The sequence below is a fragment of the Alligator mississippiensis genome, chromosome 1 (assembly GCF_030867095.1).
Source record: "Alligator mississippiensis isolate rAllMis1 chromosome 1, rAllMis1, whole genome shotgun sequence".
Taxonomy (NCBI): domain Eukaryota; kingdom Metazoa; phylum Chordata; order Crocodylia; family Alligatoridae; genus Alligator; species Alligator mississippiensis.
In genome coordinates, this window is record NC_081824.1 from 308,464,969 (window position 1) to 308,480,272 (window position 15,304).

General features: G+C 45.9%; 1 long non-coding RNA gene across 1 annotated transcript; it reads left to right on the forward strand.

Annotated features, from left to right (window-relative positions):
* The first annotated feature begins 1,955 nt into the window (after positions 1–1,955).
* LOC109282874 (uncharacterized) lies at positions 1,956–12,805 on the forward strand. Its single transcript, XR_002089906.2, has 3 exons — positions 1,956–4,019; positions 5,305–5,386; positions 12,659–12,805. It is a non-coding gene; the product is annotated as an uncharacterized LOC109282874 (long non-coding RNA).
* Positions 12,806–15,304: the final 2,499 nt, after the last annotated feature.

Genomic DNA, 15,304 nt, shown 5'->3' on the forward strand with positions numbered 1-15,304 from the left:
ACAGCCTCTTAACTTGTTCACCAGTATGGGGTGGGATACCGTATTGAAGGCCTTCCTGAAGTCTAAGTATACGACATCCACCCCTCCTCCTGTGTCCAGGCATTTCGTAACCTGGTCATAAAAAGAGACTAGATTGGTCAGGCACGATGTGCCTGCCACGAACCCGTGCTGGTTTCCCCTCAGCATAATTTGTTCTGCCGGGCTCTCGCATATGTGAGCCTTGATAATTTTTTCCAAAGACTTTGCCAAGGATGGAGGTGAGACTGACACACTAGGATAGAGGTCAGGCTGATGGACCTATAGCTTGCTGGATCCACTTTCCTGCCTTTCTTGAAGATAGGCACCACATTGGTCTTCTTCCAATCATCGGGCACTTCACCAGAGTGCCAGGAGTTCTTGAAGATCCATGCCAGGGGCTGAGCTATGGTGCAGGCCAGGTCCTTGAGTACTCTGGGGTGTAAATTGTCAGGTCCGGCTGACTTGAAGGTATCCAGTCTCTCAAGGTGTTCCTTCACGAGGTCAGCATTGATGGAGGGTAAGGAATCTCTCTCACCTGGGCCTTCCTGTCCCATAATGGGCAGGGGCGTCTCCCATGGGACTCGTGAAAGCAACACAAAGTACCCATTTAGCAATTTGGCTTTTTCTTGGGCGTCAGTTATCAGTTGTCCCATCTGGTTTGCCAGGGGTTCAGTGTTTCCCTTGCTTTTCCTCAGGCTCCCCACATGTCTAAAAAAAGACTTTTTATTGTCCTTGATGCTTGTAGCCAGTTGGAATTCCGTCACAGCCTTGGCTTTCCTGGTTCACTCCCTGCAGGTCCGGACCACGGCAGAGTATGCCTCCTTGGAGGTGAATCCAGTCCTCCATCCTTTGTAGGTCTTTCTTTTTAGATGCAGGAGGTCTGCTAGTTCCCTGGAGAGCCAAGGGGGCTGCTGTGCCCTTTTGCTGCCTTTCCTTCAAAATGGAATAGACTTTGCTTGTGCATTCAGGATCAGTAACCAATTTGATGTGGAGGAGATTTGGCCTGATTTGACAGTTGAATCTCCAAATCTGAATCGAATCAGGAGACCCGTTAAAAGTCCTGAATTGAATCAGAAGCCTCTGAATTGACTTGGAAAAGATTCAGTGTTGATTTGGAGATTCAGCCATAGACTAAACAGGCAGCAGTCCTAGAGGATGCTGGACCCAGCTGGTACATCTGTTGTGGTGGGTGGAGGAGGGAGGGAAGAGGCATGGGGAGGGCAGATCAATGCTCCCACAGCAAGGGAGGGCTGGGGCTGGGACAAGCTGCCCAGCCAGGGTGGGGGGGCATGGAACTGGGGGAGGGAGGTTCCCACCACAGCACACCACTGTGCTGCCAGTCCAGGAGGGCATGGGAGCTGGCATCTGCCCCCAGATCTGTGCGGGGTGGGCTGGGCTGGGCTGTGCTCTTCGCAGCTAGCCCCACTGTAGCCCAGAGTGCAGCCCTCGCTCCACCCACCCTGCAGAGCACAGTGGAGTGGGGGCTATGTAGGGGCTGCATCCACCCTAAAATTCCTCATAGCCCCTGCCACTGGCCCCGCTCTGATCCAGGTGCTGCCCCCATGCCCTGCTGCTGCTTGCCCAGCTGGGGTAATTCCACAGCTTGTCTGGGAGGTGCAGGGAGGCTGGGCAAGTGGTGGGAGGGCATAGCCCCCACTCCCAGCGCCTTCCACTGCCGTTCTGGAGTACAGCCTGGTCCTGTGCATATCTGGGGGTACATGCCCGCTTCCATGCCCTCCCAGACTGGCAGCACGCAGTGGTGGGAGCCCCCCTCCCCAAGTCCTGTGCCCCTCCACCCTGGCTGGGCAGCATGTCCCTGCCCCAGCCCCAATCCTTCCCTTGCTCTGGGGGCATTGATCTGCCCCCCCCCATGCCCCTTTCCTATCCCTTCCACCCACCACAACAGACTTACCAGCTGGAGGAAGATGTGTCCAGTGTTGTTGAGGACTGCTGCCAGTTTAGTCTATGGATGAATCTCCGTCGAATCTTCAGATCTGAATTGGCTGACTCAAATTGGGACAGTGATTCAACTCACTGAATTGAATTACACTCCCTCCAAATTGGCCAAATCCGAATCCAAATTGAATGCTTGCTGCTTTGCGTAGGCCTACTGCAGCAGTGTTTGCTTTCCTTTGTAGCAGAGAATGTGGCCATTTTCTTTGGATCTCTTGAGCATATTTTAACACCAGCCACTGCAGGATATTGGCCACCTTGTCCTTCTGATTTACCTGTGTCAGATTAGGGTGCTATGCTTTGTGACTGTGTAATCAGGGTTGACTACACAGTTTTACTAGCAGGTCAGATGAGGATTTTTATAGGATGGTTTGGATCGGGATGATCCTGCCTCTGGTGAGGTTTTGAATAAAATAGCATAAGAGGTCCTTTCCAGCCCTAATTTCCTCTTATTTTGTGAAAATTAGCTATTATATTGATGTACAAAAAGTATTGAAACAATATAACATAAATTCTATATAGCCAATGAGGAACTATAATAATAACAACTATATATTCATAATATGAATATAAATAGCACAGAGTCTCTCCAAAGAATCATCAGAAACACTTCACTCATAGTTCTGTCTAGTTTAAAGTACAGTTAGTAAGTGCTTCTTCCAACAGATATAAAATAAGCCAAAATGTTATATAAAGTGAAGCTATGGACACTAGGCATTTCTGCAACTTCTCAAGTCCTATATAACTATGTACTTGGTTGTTCCAAATTAGGACTGAAATTCTCACATCATGGAAAATAAAATTGCTTTGTATTTTTATGACCTACAGCCATTTCATTGAGGCTGTAACTTTTTAATTTTTTGTTTTTCTAGGATTTATCCCTCTATTTATAGTGACCTAAGTTTCTGTGAGATGAAAAGTTCCATATGAAAATAAATGAGACCCACTTGCATGAATTTCATTTAAAATAACCATTTTAATTTATCCAACATTTTAATCAAAATTTTCTATAGTAATTTATTTCATCTTTCCTGTGAGATTATTTCCCATTAGAAAAGAGCAGGGGGGGGGAGGAGCTCAGTATTATGGAGTGGGTTTCAGTAATACGGGTAAAAGGGGTTTGTGAATATATCAAATCTGCACTAGTAGTTTTAAACACATTTTTACTATCCTGCAATAAAGTGTTCATAAATTTCTTAATTATCAATAAAATGTAGTCAAAAGTGCATTACACAGAGAAACAGAGGTGTTGTGTTGTATTGAATATTATTTCTTTTCTTTTATAATTGTACTTACAAATGTACTTGTTTAAATGCAATACTGTAGAAAGAGGGCAGTTGTGACCAGAAAGTTAACTCATATCGTTCAAGGTTTCCTAATTCCTTTGGGAAATGCGATGTTGCCAGAGCCTAGCACAAAGGTAGGCATTAAGTGTTCACCCCTGTCCTGACCATGGCTATTCACACAACTTTAGGTCTGAGTAGCTGCATTTGAGTAGGTAACCTCAAGCCCCTCACTACTGCCAAAAGGCTGGTCCTCCTAGTATACACATGGCTGAGTATGTAAAGGTCTGGATGACATTACCAGCACCATTCACAAAGGACTTCTCCATTGAGAAGGGAAGTTATTGGAGTGAGATTTCCAGAAGAACAGTGCCGGGCTTACTGCCTGATAGTTCTTCCAAGAAACTTGATACATCCTCAGTAGTTCCCTCACTGCTCTCTCTATCACTAGGGATGAGTGCAAACTGCCTCTACTTGGCTGGGAACATGAAATGCACTCCTGGAGCCACCGACTTTCTGCTGCTAGGATGAAGAGTAGCATTTTAATCTTTAGAGCCCTCTCTTAACCTGGTTGGGAATGCAGATACGGCCATGCCATATACTCAAGGCAAGGTTGACTTAAGTTCTTTTGTGTTGGCACCATCAGTTGATTCTGAAGCTTCTGTAAATTGACAATTCTTTTTCCTTTAATTTTGGTAGGTGGATATATTCTGCCCACAGGTTCTGTAGACCAACTTGGATTTGAATCATTAAGTGGACTTCGGGGTGAGTAAGATGTCTGTTTGACCAACTGAGAAGACTGGATAGAGGGAGGATGTTGGCTGTGACAAGGAGTAGGTCATGGGAACATATCATATGACTGCATGAAAATGGTATAATATTAAGTATATGTGAGCAGCCAGGGAGTCATGAACCTCAATTTTCAGGATTCTGTTTCTTTTTTGTTTAATGTCTATTGGTGACCTCTCTCTGAGCCAATACTTGCTATACTAGAAATTAGAGCTAATTAGGGAAAATGCACTTAATAATGGATTTAGTAATGAAAATGCACCTAGTAATAGACTATGACTCCTTTCATGTCTCTGGGCATTATAGCAAGAGTTACTACTTGCAAATGGGCAACTACCTGAGGTATGAAGACCTCTAGGTTAAACACAGTAAACAAGTCTTTTCAGCCAACCTATAGAGCGTATTTTCTCTCTTTTGTCCCAGAAGCAGATACCTCTTAATCTCTTTTAGAGGGGGACTCTTGTATCACCCAGATGAAGTTCAGCAAGGACAAGTGCAAAGCCCTGCACTTGGGACAGAATAATTGCATGAACAAATAGAGACTGAGGAATGAGTGACTGTGCTGCCTTACCATTTCTTCCTGGTTTTCCCATTATAAATTTGTTGAGAGCCTGAATTCCTAAGGGGTGAATTTGGAACTTCTGTAAGGGCCTGCCTACACCTAACGGTGCCAGTGTGGTTTTGGTGTGTTCCATTTTTATCTGCCAGTAAGCTTCTGGATTGCTGAGAGTATGGAACAGGCACAGAGAACTTCACAGCCCTTCAGTGAAAGACCTGCATGTCAGCGAGAGTGTAGAGATACATGGATGAGCTTGTGCATCCACCAGTCACAGTGATGAAGGCTAATGCACAAAGGCCACCTTTTGGATCTGACGTAGCTAGATATGGAAGCTGAGCCTTCTGAACTGTTATCAGAGGTTGCTTAGCAACCTGGGATTTGGCATGATGCCCAGAACAGAAGCTTGCTAAAATTTAAATAGGGAAGATCTGTGTTTTTGATTGCAGAAACTTCTACAGATTCATGCCTGCTTTCTGTATCAGGTTGTGAAACCTTTTCTATTGTCTCTCTTCAAGTGCCATTTTATTTCAGTAGAGTTAATTTTATTCCTTGGCTCTGGTACTTTAACTCCTTCTTTCTCTTCCTTTTCCTAAAACATAAGTGGTTCCCCTTGCTCAAGTTGATTGCTCTGTGGTAAGAAGCCTACCAGTCATCTCCTAGCAGGACAGGGAGCATAAACTTTGGCATATATTTCTGTTGTAGGTTGCATTGGTGCTTGCAGGGTTGTGCTGAGAAGCCATGAGAAAGGAAGTGGCATAGTATGACATCCTGGGAGGCATCAAAGGTACAGTAAAGGACATTATGATATGGGAAGCAATTGCATCAAGGTGGCTACTGCCCATCTCCAATGATTTCCTGAGAAGATGAGGAACCATTTGATTAACAAATCAGATATTACCATTTGATCCAAACCACCTGTAACAGTTCCACTGAAAGAACTGTTTCTTCCTTATGAGACAAACCCCACTTCTTCATTCTCTTATATGGGAAGACTAGTGTCTTGAACAGCTTGAGAGACTAGAACTAGCATTGGTTGTCAGCCATGACACACACAGCATATTTTATGCTGTCTGGAATGCAGTCGGGAGACACTTATAGTAAAGTGTTCTCTGTTTGGGGTCTTTAGGTTCATTGAGCCTGTAGAAAAAAACAGAGATAAAGAATACAGTGTCAGAAGCTGTATCTTGCCCCTCTTCTCCCAGCCAGCTGCTGCTGTGCACCTGTTCTTTCCTCCCAGCCATGTGAAAAATCTGTTTCTTATTCAGACACCAGGCAACTCATGAAACATAGCATCTGTGCTTTGCTTTACCTGTGTGATGAGTCCAGAATACAGGCCTGGACTTGCATTCATTCCCCCTGTCCACAGAGCTGCCATGAGGGAAGTCCTGGGAGGGTTCCCAGATGAGATGAATGTGTGCCCATATGTCCATGCTCAGCGTTTCAATAAATCAAGTTATGGTACATGTGTTTTTTGGAGAGGCCCCTCCCTGAATCATTGTGGATGATCCCATTTTTTTCCTAAGCCCACAGTAGATAGGGGTCTCCCATGCATATCTTGTATCCAAGATTCTGGCACAGAGTGTTGCCTGTATCTTCAGCCTGCATGGGTGTCTGAGACTTTGATGCTCTGGGTCACCTTCTGGAGGTTTCACTAGGTTACCTATTGCCTAAATACCAGGCTATGCATTACCCCCGGGCAAAGTACAGTTGGCATCTAAGTCTTTTGACATGCATTTTTAGGTCATATAGTGGCTTAGGGCCTTGATACATGGTAATTTTAGGTGCGTGCTGGAGCTCTTAACCCCTGGATTAGATGCATATTAACACCTTTAAGTGAACTAAAGTACTCATTATTCATTGTAAAGTTATGCCACTCCAGGGCACGATTATCTCTAATCTGCATAACCTTGCTCCTATGCCATTAAAGTGTGGCCACTCCCCACAGCTGTTCAACCCAAGTTGCAGTCCTCCAGCATCCCAGGATGCAGTGGCCTCCCAGAACCTCCTGTTTTGTGGACTCTCAAACCTTGGTGTTCCTGAACAGGGGTCAAGATAAATCTCCTAATGGGTTCTTAGATGGGCATCAGAGGGGTACCAGCCCACCAACTGTTGTGGCTGACTTATAACAGAGTCACATGGATGGACTGAATGTGTTTAAGTCAGTAGGCCTGGATGAGCTTTATCTGAGAGTACTGAAGGAATTGGCCAGTATCATAGCAGAACCACTGGCACAGTTGTTTAAGCATTCATGGTGCTTGGGTCAGGTCCCAGAGGACTGGAAAAGGGCCAGTGTGGTCCCTATTTTCAAGAATGGGAGGAAGGAGGATCCAAATAATTATAGGCCAGTCAGTCTTACCTCCATCCTTGGAAAGATTTTTGAAAAGATTATGAAGAATCATATTTGTGGGAGTCCAGTGAGAAAAATAATGCATCAGGGAAACCAGCATAGATTTATAGCAGGTACATCATGCCTGACCAATCTAGTTTCATTTTATGACAGGGTCACAAAACGCTTAGATGCAGGAGTAGAGGTGGATGTCATTTTTTGGGATTTTAGTAAGGCCTTTGATAGAGTATCTCATCCCATTCTCACAAATAAATTAAGAGGCTGTGACACAGATGTTTACATGGTCTGGTGGGTGACAAATTAGCTTAGCAGCCGCACCCAGAGAGTGGTAGTAGACAGGTTGGTATTGCCTTGGAAGGATGTGGGTAGTGGGGTCCATCAGGATTCAGTCCTTGGACCTGTACTCTTCCATATCTTCATCAGTGACTTGGATATGGGTGTGAAGCGTACTCTGTCCAAGTTTGCAGACAATAATAAATTGTGGGGTGAAGTGCACACTCCCGAGGGTAGGGAATGATTTCAGGCAGACCTGGACAGGTTAGGAAAGTGGGAAGTATGCAATAGGATGCAGTACAACAAGAACAATTGCAGAGTGCTGCACCTAAGGTGCAAAAATATCCAGCACACCTACTGGCTGGGAAGTAACCATCTCAGCAACACAGAAGTGGAAAGGGATCTCGGAGTCATAGTGGACTCCAAGATGAACATGAGTCATCAGCAGGTGCATGACTAATAGAACTAAGGAGGTGATACTTCCCCTCTATGCTGTATTGGGCAGACTGCAGTTGGAGTACTAAGTCTAGTTTTGGGTGCCGTACTTCAAGAAGGATGTTGATAGACTCAAGAAGGTCCAGAGGAGGGCCACTCATATGGTTAAGGGCTTACAGAACAAGACCTATGAGGAGAGACTGAGGGACCTGGACCTCTTCAGCCTCTGCAAGAGAAGGCTGAGAGGTGGTCTTGTGGCCACCTACAAATTCATTATGGGGACGCAGCAAGGGATCAGAGATGCTCTGTTCACCAGGGCACCTCTTGGGGTAACAAGGAACAATGATCACAAACTGACAGAGAGCAGATTTAAGCTAGATATCAGGAAAAACTTCCTCAGAGTAAGGGTGGCCAAAATCTGGAATGGGTTTCCAAGGGAAGTGGTACTCTCTCCTACCTTGGGGGTCTTTAATAGAAGGCTGGATAGACATCTGGCTGGGGTCATCTGACCCCAGCACTCTTTCCTGCCTAGGCAGGGGGTTGGACTTGATGATCTGTTGAGGTCCCTTCTGAACCTAGCATCTACGAATCTATGAATAATTTATAAACCTCTGGCTGCTTCTGGTGACATAATTTCCCATCTGATTTTTTTTTTTCATCCTACATTGGAGGTAGTAGTTGCAATTCGTCTGATGAAGTGCAAGAGGAGTCTCCATTCAGGAGATGGAGGGAGTTGGGTAGAGGAGAAATAAAAAAGGCATCTTCCTGCTGCTGCTTTCTTTCCCCTGTCTCAAGGTGATTGGCCTTCAGGCTAATGTCACATCTCCATTCCAGCTATGACTGGTCCGGGTCAGTTCCCAACAAGTGAGTATCCTTAGCACAGGGAAGCAGTCCCAAGCAGCAATCCCACAGCTTTAGGAATCATGTTAGGAACTGAACACCGTGGCTGAAGCCTGATCGTAGTTGTCTCCAGGATGTAGAACTGAGTGCCAGCACTGGCAGCCCATCAGGCATGCTGATCATTATGGATCATTATGTCTGTTGTTTTCTGGAGAGTATGCAGACTTCAATAAAATGTAAGAAAGGTTTTCTCTTAATATTAAGGTTGGACAGCCCAAGGCTGACCCTTATCTAAAGTAGCATGGCTTTTACAAGTGTAGCAGGCTTACCTTTTTGGAGCTTGGGTTGAGTCCCAGGATCAAGGGTCTGTTGTTTGATTGGTGGAGCCCGCCCATCAATCTGGAAGCAACACAAGGGAAGCAATGCCTCGCCCTTTCCCAAAGGGATGGGTGAAGGAGCAGCTGGACATAAACTGCAACTGCACCAGCCAGGTCTGGAGAACTTTGGGGGTGGAGCCCCTGAAGAGTATAAAAGGGGAGTGTGCTCAGCAGGCTGGGGAGAGATGATGAGGGACAGCAAGGAGAGAGGAGCTCCAGAGATGGCCATCCTTGGGACCCTGCTTGAGTTTTAGTGGTGCGCAAATCAGCGCATGGGGATCAGGATCTAGGAGCCGCTTGAGGCGACTTGAGCATGCAAGCCCAGCAAGTGGCCGGGCAGTTGGTATGCAGATTGGCACATGGAGAGCTGGCCCTGGGAGCAGCTCACGGCTGCTCAGGCCTCACCCAGTGTGCTGGTTGTCTCACGGAGAACGGCTTTGGAAGCAGCTCATGGCTGCTTACGTTAGCCTCGGCCCTAGGCCAAGTGACTGGAGCCCCTCAGCGTGGTTCCACTTTTAACTAAAAGAGCCCCAGTGCCTAGAGCAGGGCCCAGGAAAGGGGAGAACCTCTGGTGTGAGACCGGGGAGTTGGAGCCTGTGAGGGCTTGGCTCCTGCAAAAGAGAGAGAGCCCTGGGTGCCCAGTGCAGGGCGCCAGGCCATCAAGGAGAGCTGTGATTTTCATTTGCAGTGATTTGCATTTTAAGTGTCCTTAGTATGGTCTAAGTATAACATGTACCTTCATCCTAAATTGAGGGACATAATACTACCTATGGAAGCCCTAGCCCTTACCCTGAGCCTAAAGGCAGTCTTAATTTGATTATCTTTTTATGAGGCTCGGCATAAATAGGTAACTAGAGGATGACCTCAGTCACATGATTTCTTTCAAAGGACAGAAAGTGACAAACAGACGACCACAGGCACGCATGGTGGGACTATGCAGGATATTTTAAGAGAAGAAAATTAAATCTTAAAATCTGCCTCTGCTAAAATGTCCACAGTGGTGGCATGGCAATGCTTTTGACACCAATACTGAGTGGAATGTAGAATGTTATCTGATATAAAGAGGTTTACTATGTATGAATATCCATAACTGTAAAGTGTATAAAGGTGGTACTCTGAAATGAGGATTGGATGAAGTAGACAGAGAAACATTAAACTGTCTTTTAGTCTGATTATCCAACCTACTCCAGTGTGTTCTTAGGATGGATATAAATAATATGGATGCTGGACACATTTCTTATTCTGTTCTTTTTTTCCCTTTTCAGTCAGTTATTTTGATAATACTGGTTTTGTGGTTAATAAATCTTGGTGTAAGGGTCTCTTGTTCAAAATGTACTTTTAACTGGATGTTTGCTGCCCACACATCCCAGTCATACTCAGTAGCTGATTTGAGGTGTCAGATCAATATCCTTAAAAGGTTACTCTGAAAAAAAAACATTAACGCATCTACATTTGTAAAGCACCTTCATCATAGCCTTTAGTCTAAGTCACAAAAAGCAGCAATCTAACTATGTTTTCAAATGAATAGTTGTACAGGAATTCAGATAAGGTGGAATAGGGTCACATTTAGATTCCTGTATACTGCTTAGATACCCAATACATGAATTAAGGTCTGGTCCATAATATATAAATATTCCTGTAAATAGGAATGTGTTTATTTGTTGTTATTTAGCAGCTGAATCAAGGAACATAAATAAATAAAATTGACCCATATCTAAAATTGTGTTTGCTAAATTGAAAAATAATTAATAAGAAGCTTTTTGCCATGAAAGTGTTCTGTTTAACACAAACTGAAATGTTTTGTGTTAGGCATAGTAAGAAATTCAGTGGAAACAAAGGAATAGATTCACAAAACTGAAATAGAAGGAAGCTATATCCTCCATTCCTTTTTACCCACTAGCTCAGGAAATGGAAAGGTCACCCAGGATGTGACAGACCCACACACGTGTGTAGCAAGCTCATTGAGCTCTGGGGTTGAGGGGAGAAAGGGGCAGAGGAACAGTGTATGCCAACATTTATAGAGCTTGGGGGCGAGGGGAAGGGAAGCCTTACCTGTCCAGGCTACTGTTGTCACTGCTGCAAATGGTGTTGTACCAATATTGGATCTGACAGCAGCATCCCAGTGGTCTGGCTTCCTGGGAGCTGATCCTCGTGCCCCATTTACTCTTCCCAGATTCATACATATTGGGTTCAGGGCTGTGCCTGTTCTGGTAAAGGTTCCCTGGAGGTAGGAAAAGCACCACTCTGCTTGCTCAACTAGTTTGTCTGCCCTGCAGGTACAGTGTTTGGTGTAGAACTATGATGCCCTGCTTCTATGGCTGTTCAGGAGCAGTGCAGGGTGCCCCTGGCATGGCAAAAATTCTAGGTGGTGGGGGGATTCTGGCACCCCTCATATTCAGTGCCTGGGGCCAGTGTCCCACTTGTCCTGTTCTAGCTACTTTAATGAAGACCCAGCTTCAGTTCCTTATGCCCAAGAGAAATGTGAACCAAAACCTACATCATCCACCTATCCAAGAAGTTGTATTCTGAGATGAAGTGATTTCTCTGGTTGACTCTGTTTCACTTTTTAATTAAACATTCACTGTCCCATATACTAGGTGAGGGTTCTAAACACCAGTCATTCTCTCTCCATCCAAATAACTATGTAAGTAATTTTATATGAAGTGGAACATATTCAACAAAAGGAATTGCCTCAGAATACCTTATAGCCTAATGTTAAAATATTCATCTATGCTATGTGTGAAGCTCAAGTTCAGATCTTTCTTTCTCTGCCAGACACAGTGGGTTTGAAAACAATAATGTACTACACACACACACACACACACACACACACACTGCCCTACAGACAGTCCTTTTCACCTGTAATATAAAGTGTGACTGTAACAGGGTGGCCTCCTCATCAGCTCTCTGCTGGTCGCCCTGCTCCTGGGGTAACCACCTGTTTCGCTCTTCTGCCATGCCTTGATGGAAAAATATGAAAGGTATTACTAAGGTGGGAGGCTACCCATTACTCGCCCTGCTGACAAGAGTCTAATACCCACTCCAACCTCCCCTCCACGGGCCCCATGCCTCACAGATGTTTCTCTGGTGTTACTACTCTGGCCTATGCCTGGAGTAAACTGGGCACACAGTTGCAGCTCTTCTCTGCAGCCCCAGAGTGCCACTCACATACTAACCCTCTCTCACTGGGGTCCCAATCACTCCATTTGCTCTTACCCAGCCTCTTTCATACTGCCCTCTCAGAGCCACACTCATCGTGCCCAGCCTCACCCAGCTTCGAGCTTAGCTCTCCTCACCTCAGTCAGCCCCAGCACAGTCTGTTGGGTATCTCCTGCTACCCTCACTTGAGCACTGACTAAGCAACTCTACAACTATAAACCTATTTTCCTCCTGGCCCCTCACTGGGCCACTATGCCTCCACTGGGCCTCCTCACTCACCCACACTCACAGAGTCTCGCTACTTGTTGCCCCCAGGCTTTCCCCTGCTTCCTGGGCATGGGTCCAGGTCCTCACTTTGGCCTGAGCTCTGCCTCTGGGCTCCCCCTGCTCGTTAGAACACCACAAGGGATTATAAGACACCCAACCCCCTTTCACTGGGGAAGGTAACTGGCCTGCAATTTCCTGGGGGCTCCCATGCCACTAGGAGTCCCACCAGACCACCCTTCCCCAGCAGGGGGCAGTTTGATGTTTTACCCAGGATAAATGGGTCACCTCCACCTGCCCTTACCTCCTGACTGTGGCTGGAGCAGCCTCTCAGGCTGATGTTTTCTTCTTCCTCCTGCAGCAAACTGCAGCCCTGTTTATATCCCTGGGTTCAAAAATGGCTGCTCTCATCAAGGACCTGGTTGCTGCCTGTTTGGTGCCCTGCCACAATGACCATAAAAGATCTTGGGAATTATTCTGTTTTAAAACTACTAGCATAGCAGAATAGTGAAAGGTAAGTTGTGTTCACCTGGTCAGTGTTTGGTTGCCAGGCAATGATAAAGACCTGAGGCTTGACTTTTTGAAGGGAGGAAGCCTTGGAAAATCAAGCAACTCAACTTTTACCAATAAAAATAGCATTTCTCTTATTTTTAAAGCAGTAGGAAATTATATCTTTCCTGGGGATGGAGAAAATCTCAAGAGGCAGTTACCAGATTATTACTTACTGGTACAAAAACAAAAGGTCAGCTAATACAGCACAACCTATCTGTCAAAAGAACAGGTTACAAAGGCATTGATTAAAGAAATTTATCAGTAACCTAGATATAGTTATAGAATTTAAGTCCAGAATGGACTACTGGAAGATATAGTCTGGCCATCTGCTCATTGCAGACCATTAACTTACATCCAGTTATCTCTACTTTGAGCCCAATTACTTGTGCTTGACTGAAGCATATCTTCCAAAAAGGCAGATCATCTTAATTTAATGGCATCAAGAGATATAGAATCTATGCTTTTGAGAGAGGCCAACTCCACCCAAAAAGAAACTTGTATTAGCTAAAGTTGTCATAGTTCTCCAAGCAAAATGAATCCAAAATTTATTTTAGACCCTTTAGATGATGTGTCCTCCATACATTTCAGTGTTGTTTTATGAGAAGAAGTAACTTATAGTCAGATAAAGAGAATCAGAGAAGGCAGTTCAGTGGGAAATAGGAGATTTGAATCTGACTCTTATTGTCTGTGTGTGTGTGTGTCCATGTATAAATATACATATATAAAATGAATATTCATTTTACAGCATTCACAAATGGAGAAGTCCCCTATGGCTAAGGCCTCCTCTGAAGAGCTTGCAGTCTAATTTAGAGAAAACCAATAACATATTTCTTTGAGTACAAGAGGGTAGTGGTCCTGGAATAAGAAATCTTGGAAAAAGGCAGTGGGATAAGAAAGCTTGGCCACCTCCTTTGGAAACCACCCACAAAGAACACAGCATGCCACAGTTTTATCAGGTCATGAACCCCTTCAGAGTCCTTCAGGAAGTGGGCAGTTTAAATTTTTGTGAATAGGGACAGAGGTGGTATGCTATTGCCATGACAATAGTTATTAGTGTCTGTCTACAGTTTGTGGATACTATTGTCAGGTTTCCAAAGTCCAGCCTTGACTCCTCCATGTATTTTTTTCACAGCTGGCTGCTAAGTAAAACCTTTTCCAATGGTGTTCGCAACTTCCATTTTGCAAATGATCTAGTGATCTAAAGTAGGAACTAATGTCAACTGTCACTTGGACTCCCTTTTGTGGTATTTTTTTTTTGTCGGGGGGAAAAGGGCTATGTGACGATGGCGTGCCACCATCACGGGCACAGGGTGAGGCAATGAAAGGTTGCAGGGCAGACGCAACCCTTATACAGAACCCCGGACGGGATCACTTACCTCCAGGAGATTCGGTGGCGTCGGAGCCGAGACCGCGGCAGCAGCCGCAACTACAGCCACGCAAGCCGGCATTACACCGGTTATTTAAGCAGCGGCTCCCAGTAAGGGAGACAGCTGAGCCAATCGTGGCAGCCAACATGGCTGCTGCGGGCAAGTTTAAAAGCCCCGACAGCACACGCGGGGAGGGGGAGTGAGAGAGAGAGAGAAGGCGAGCAGCACGTCCGGTGTGCTGTGGCTCCCTCTGGGGAAAGGCACCGCTAGGCTGCGCTGTACCCACACAGAAGACATGAGAAGGCTTGAAGCCTCTGACAGAGGCAGAAGAAGGCTCTAAGCCTCTAACAGAGGCAGGCAAGGGGAAGCTTCCTGTCTTGCTACAGATAGGGAGCGGGGAAGGGCCAGTGCCCCTCTCAGGAGGAGGGAAGCAGGGAGAATGATGAGGCACCCTGTGTGTATTAGCACGGCCCCTTAGGGAAATAGAGACGGGGACGGGTGCGGCAGTCCCTAGTAGCCACTGGGCCTGGGACGTCAGTCCGGGGAGTCTCCCAGCACAGGCAGAATATTATTTCTAGGAAGGTGAGGGAAGAAGGACACCAAGCTATAGCAGAAGAACCAGCGAGACTAGAGGACAGGCTGGCAGAGTGATACAGCTAGGCCCGGGTCCCTGCATTTGTGAAAACCACCGGCAAGTAAGCCCGTAGAGGACCTCAGGTCACCATCCTACCAACACGTGATCGGTTAGTGAGTGGACAGGGTGTAGGGGTGTCGGAGCCCCGTGGAACACCATAGGTGACAGCTGTGAGTACACCCGTGTCAGGGAACCCCTCTGGTAAGAACTCCACTGAAACCCTCTCACAATCATATACCAGCAAAGTCGTGGCAGGCAGGACGGGGGGGGGGGGGCTACCTAAACGACGGGTGGTACTAGACTCGAGTCATCCGTCATCACAAGCTGGGTTCTGGGTTTGGGAGTGGGGGGGTTGGCACGCAAACATGTATTTTCAAACTATTTATGTTAGAGATACAGTAACCTCTGCCATAGCATAATCAATTCCATTTCCTCATCAGTGCTCTGTGCAGAT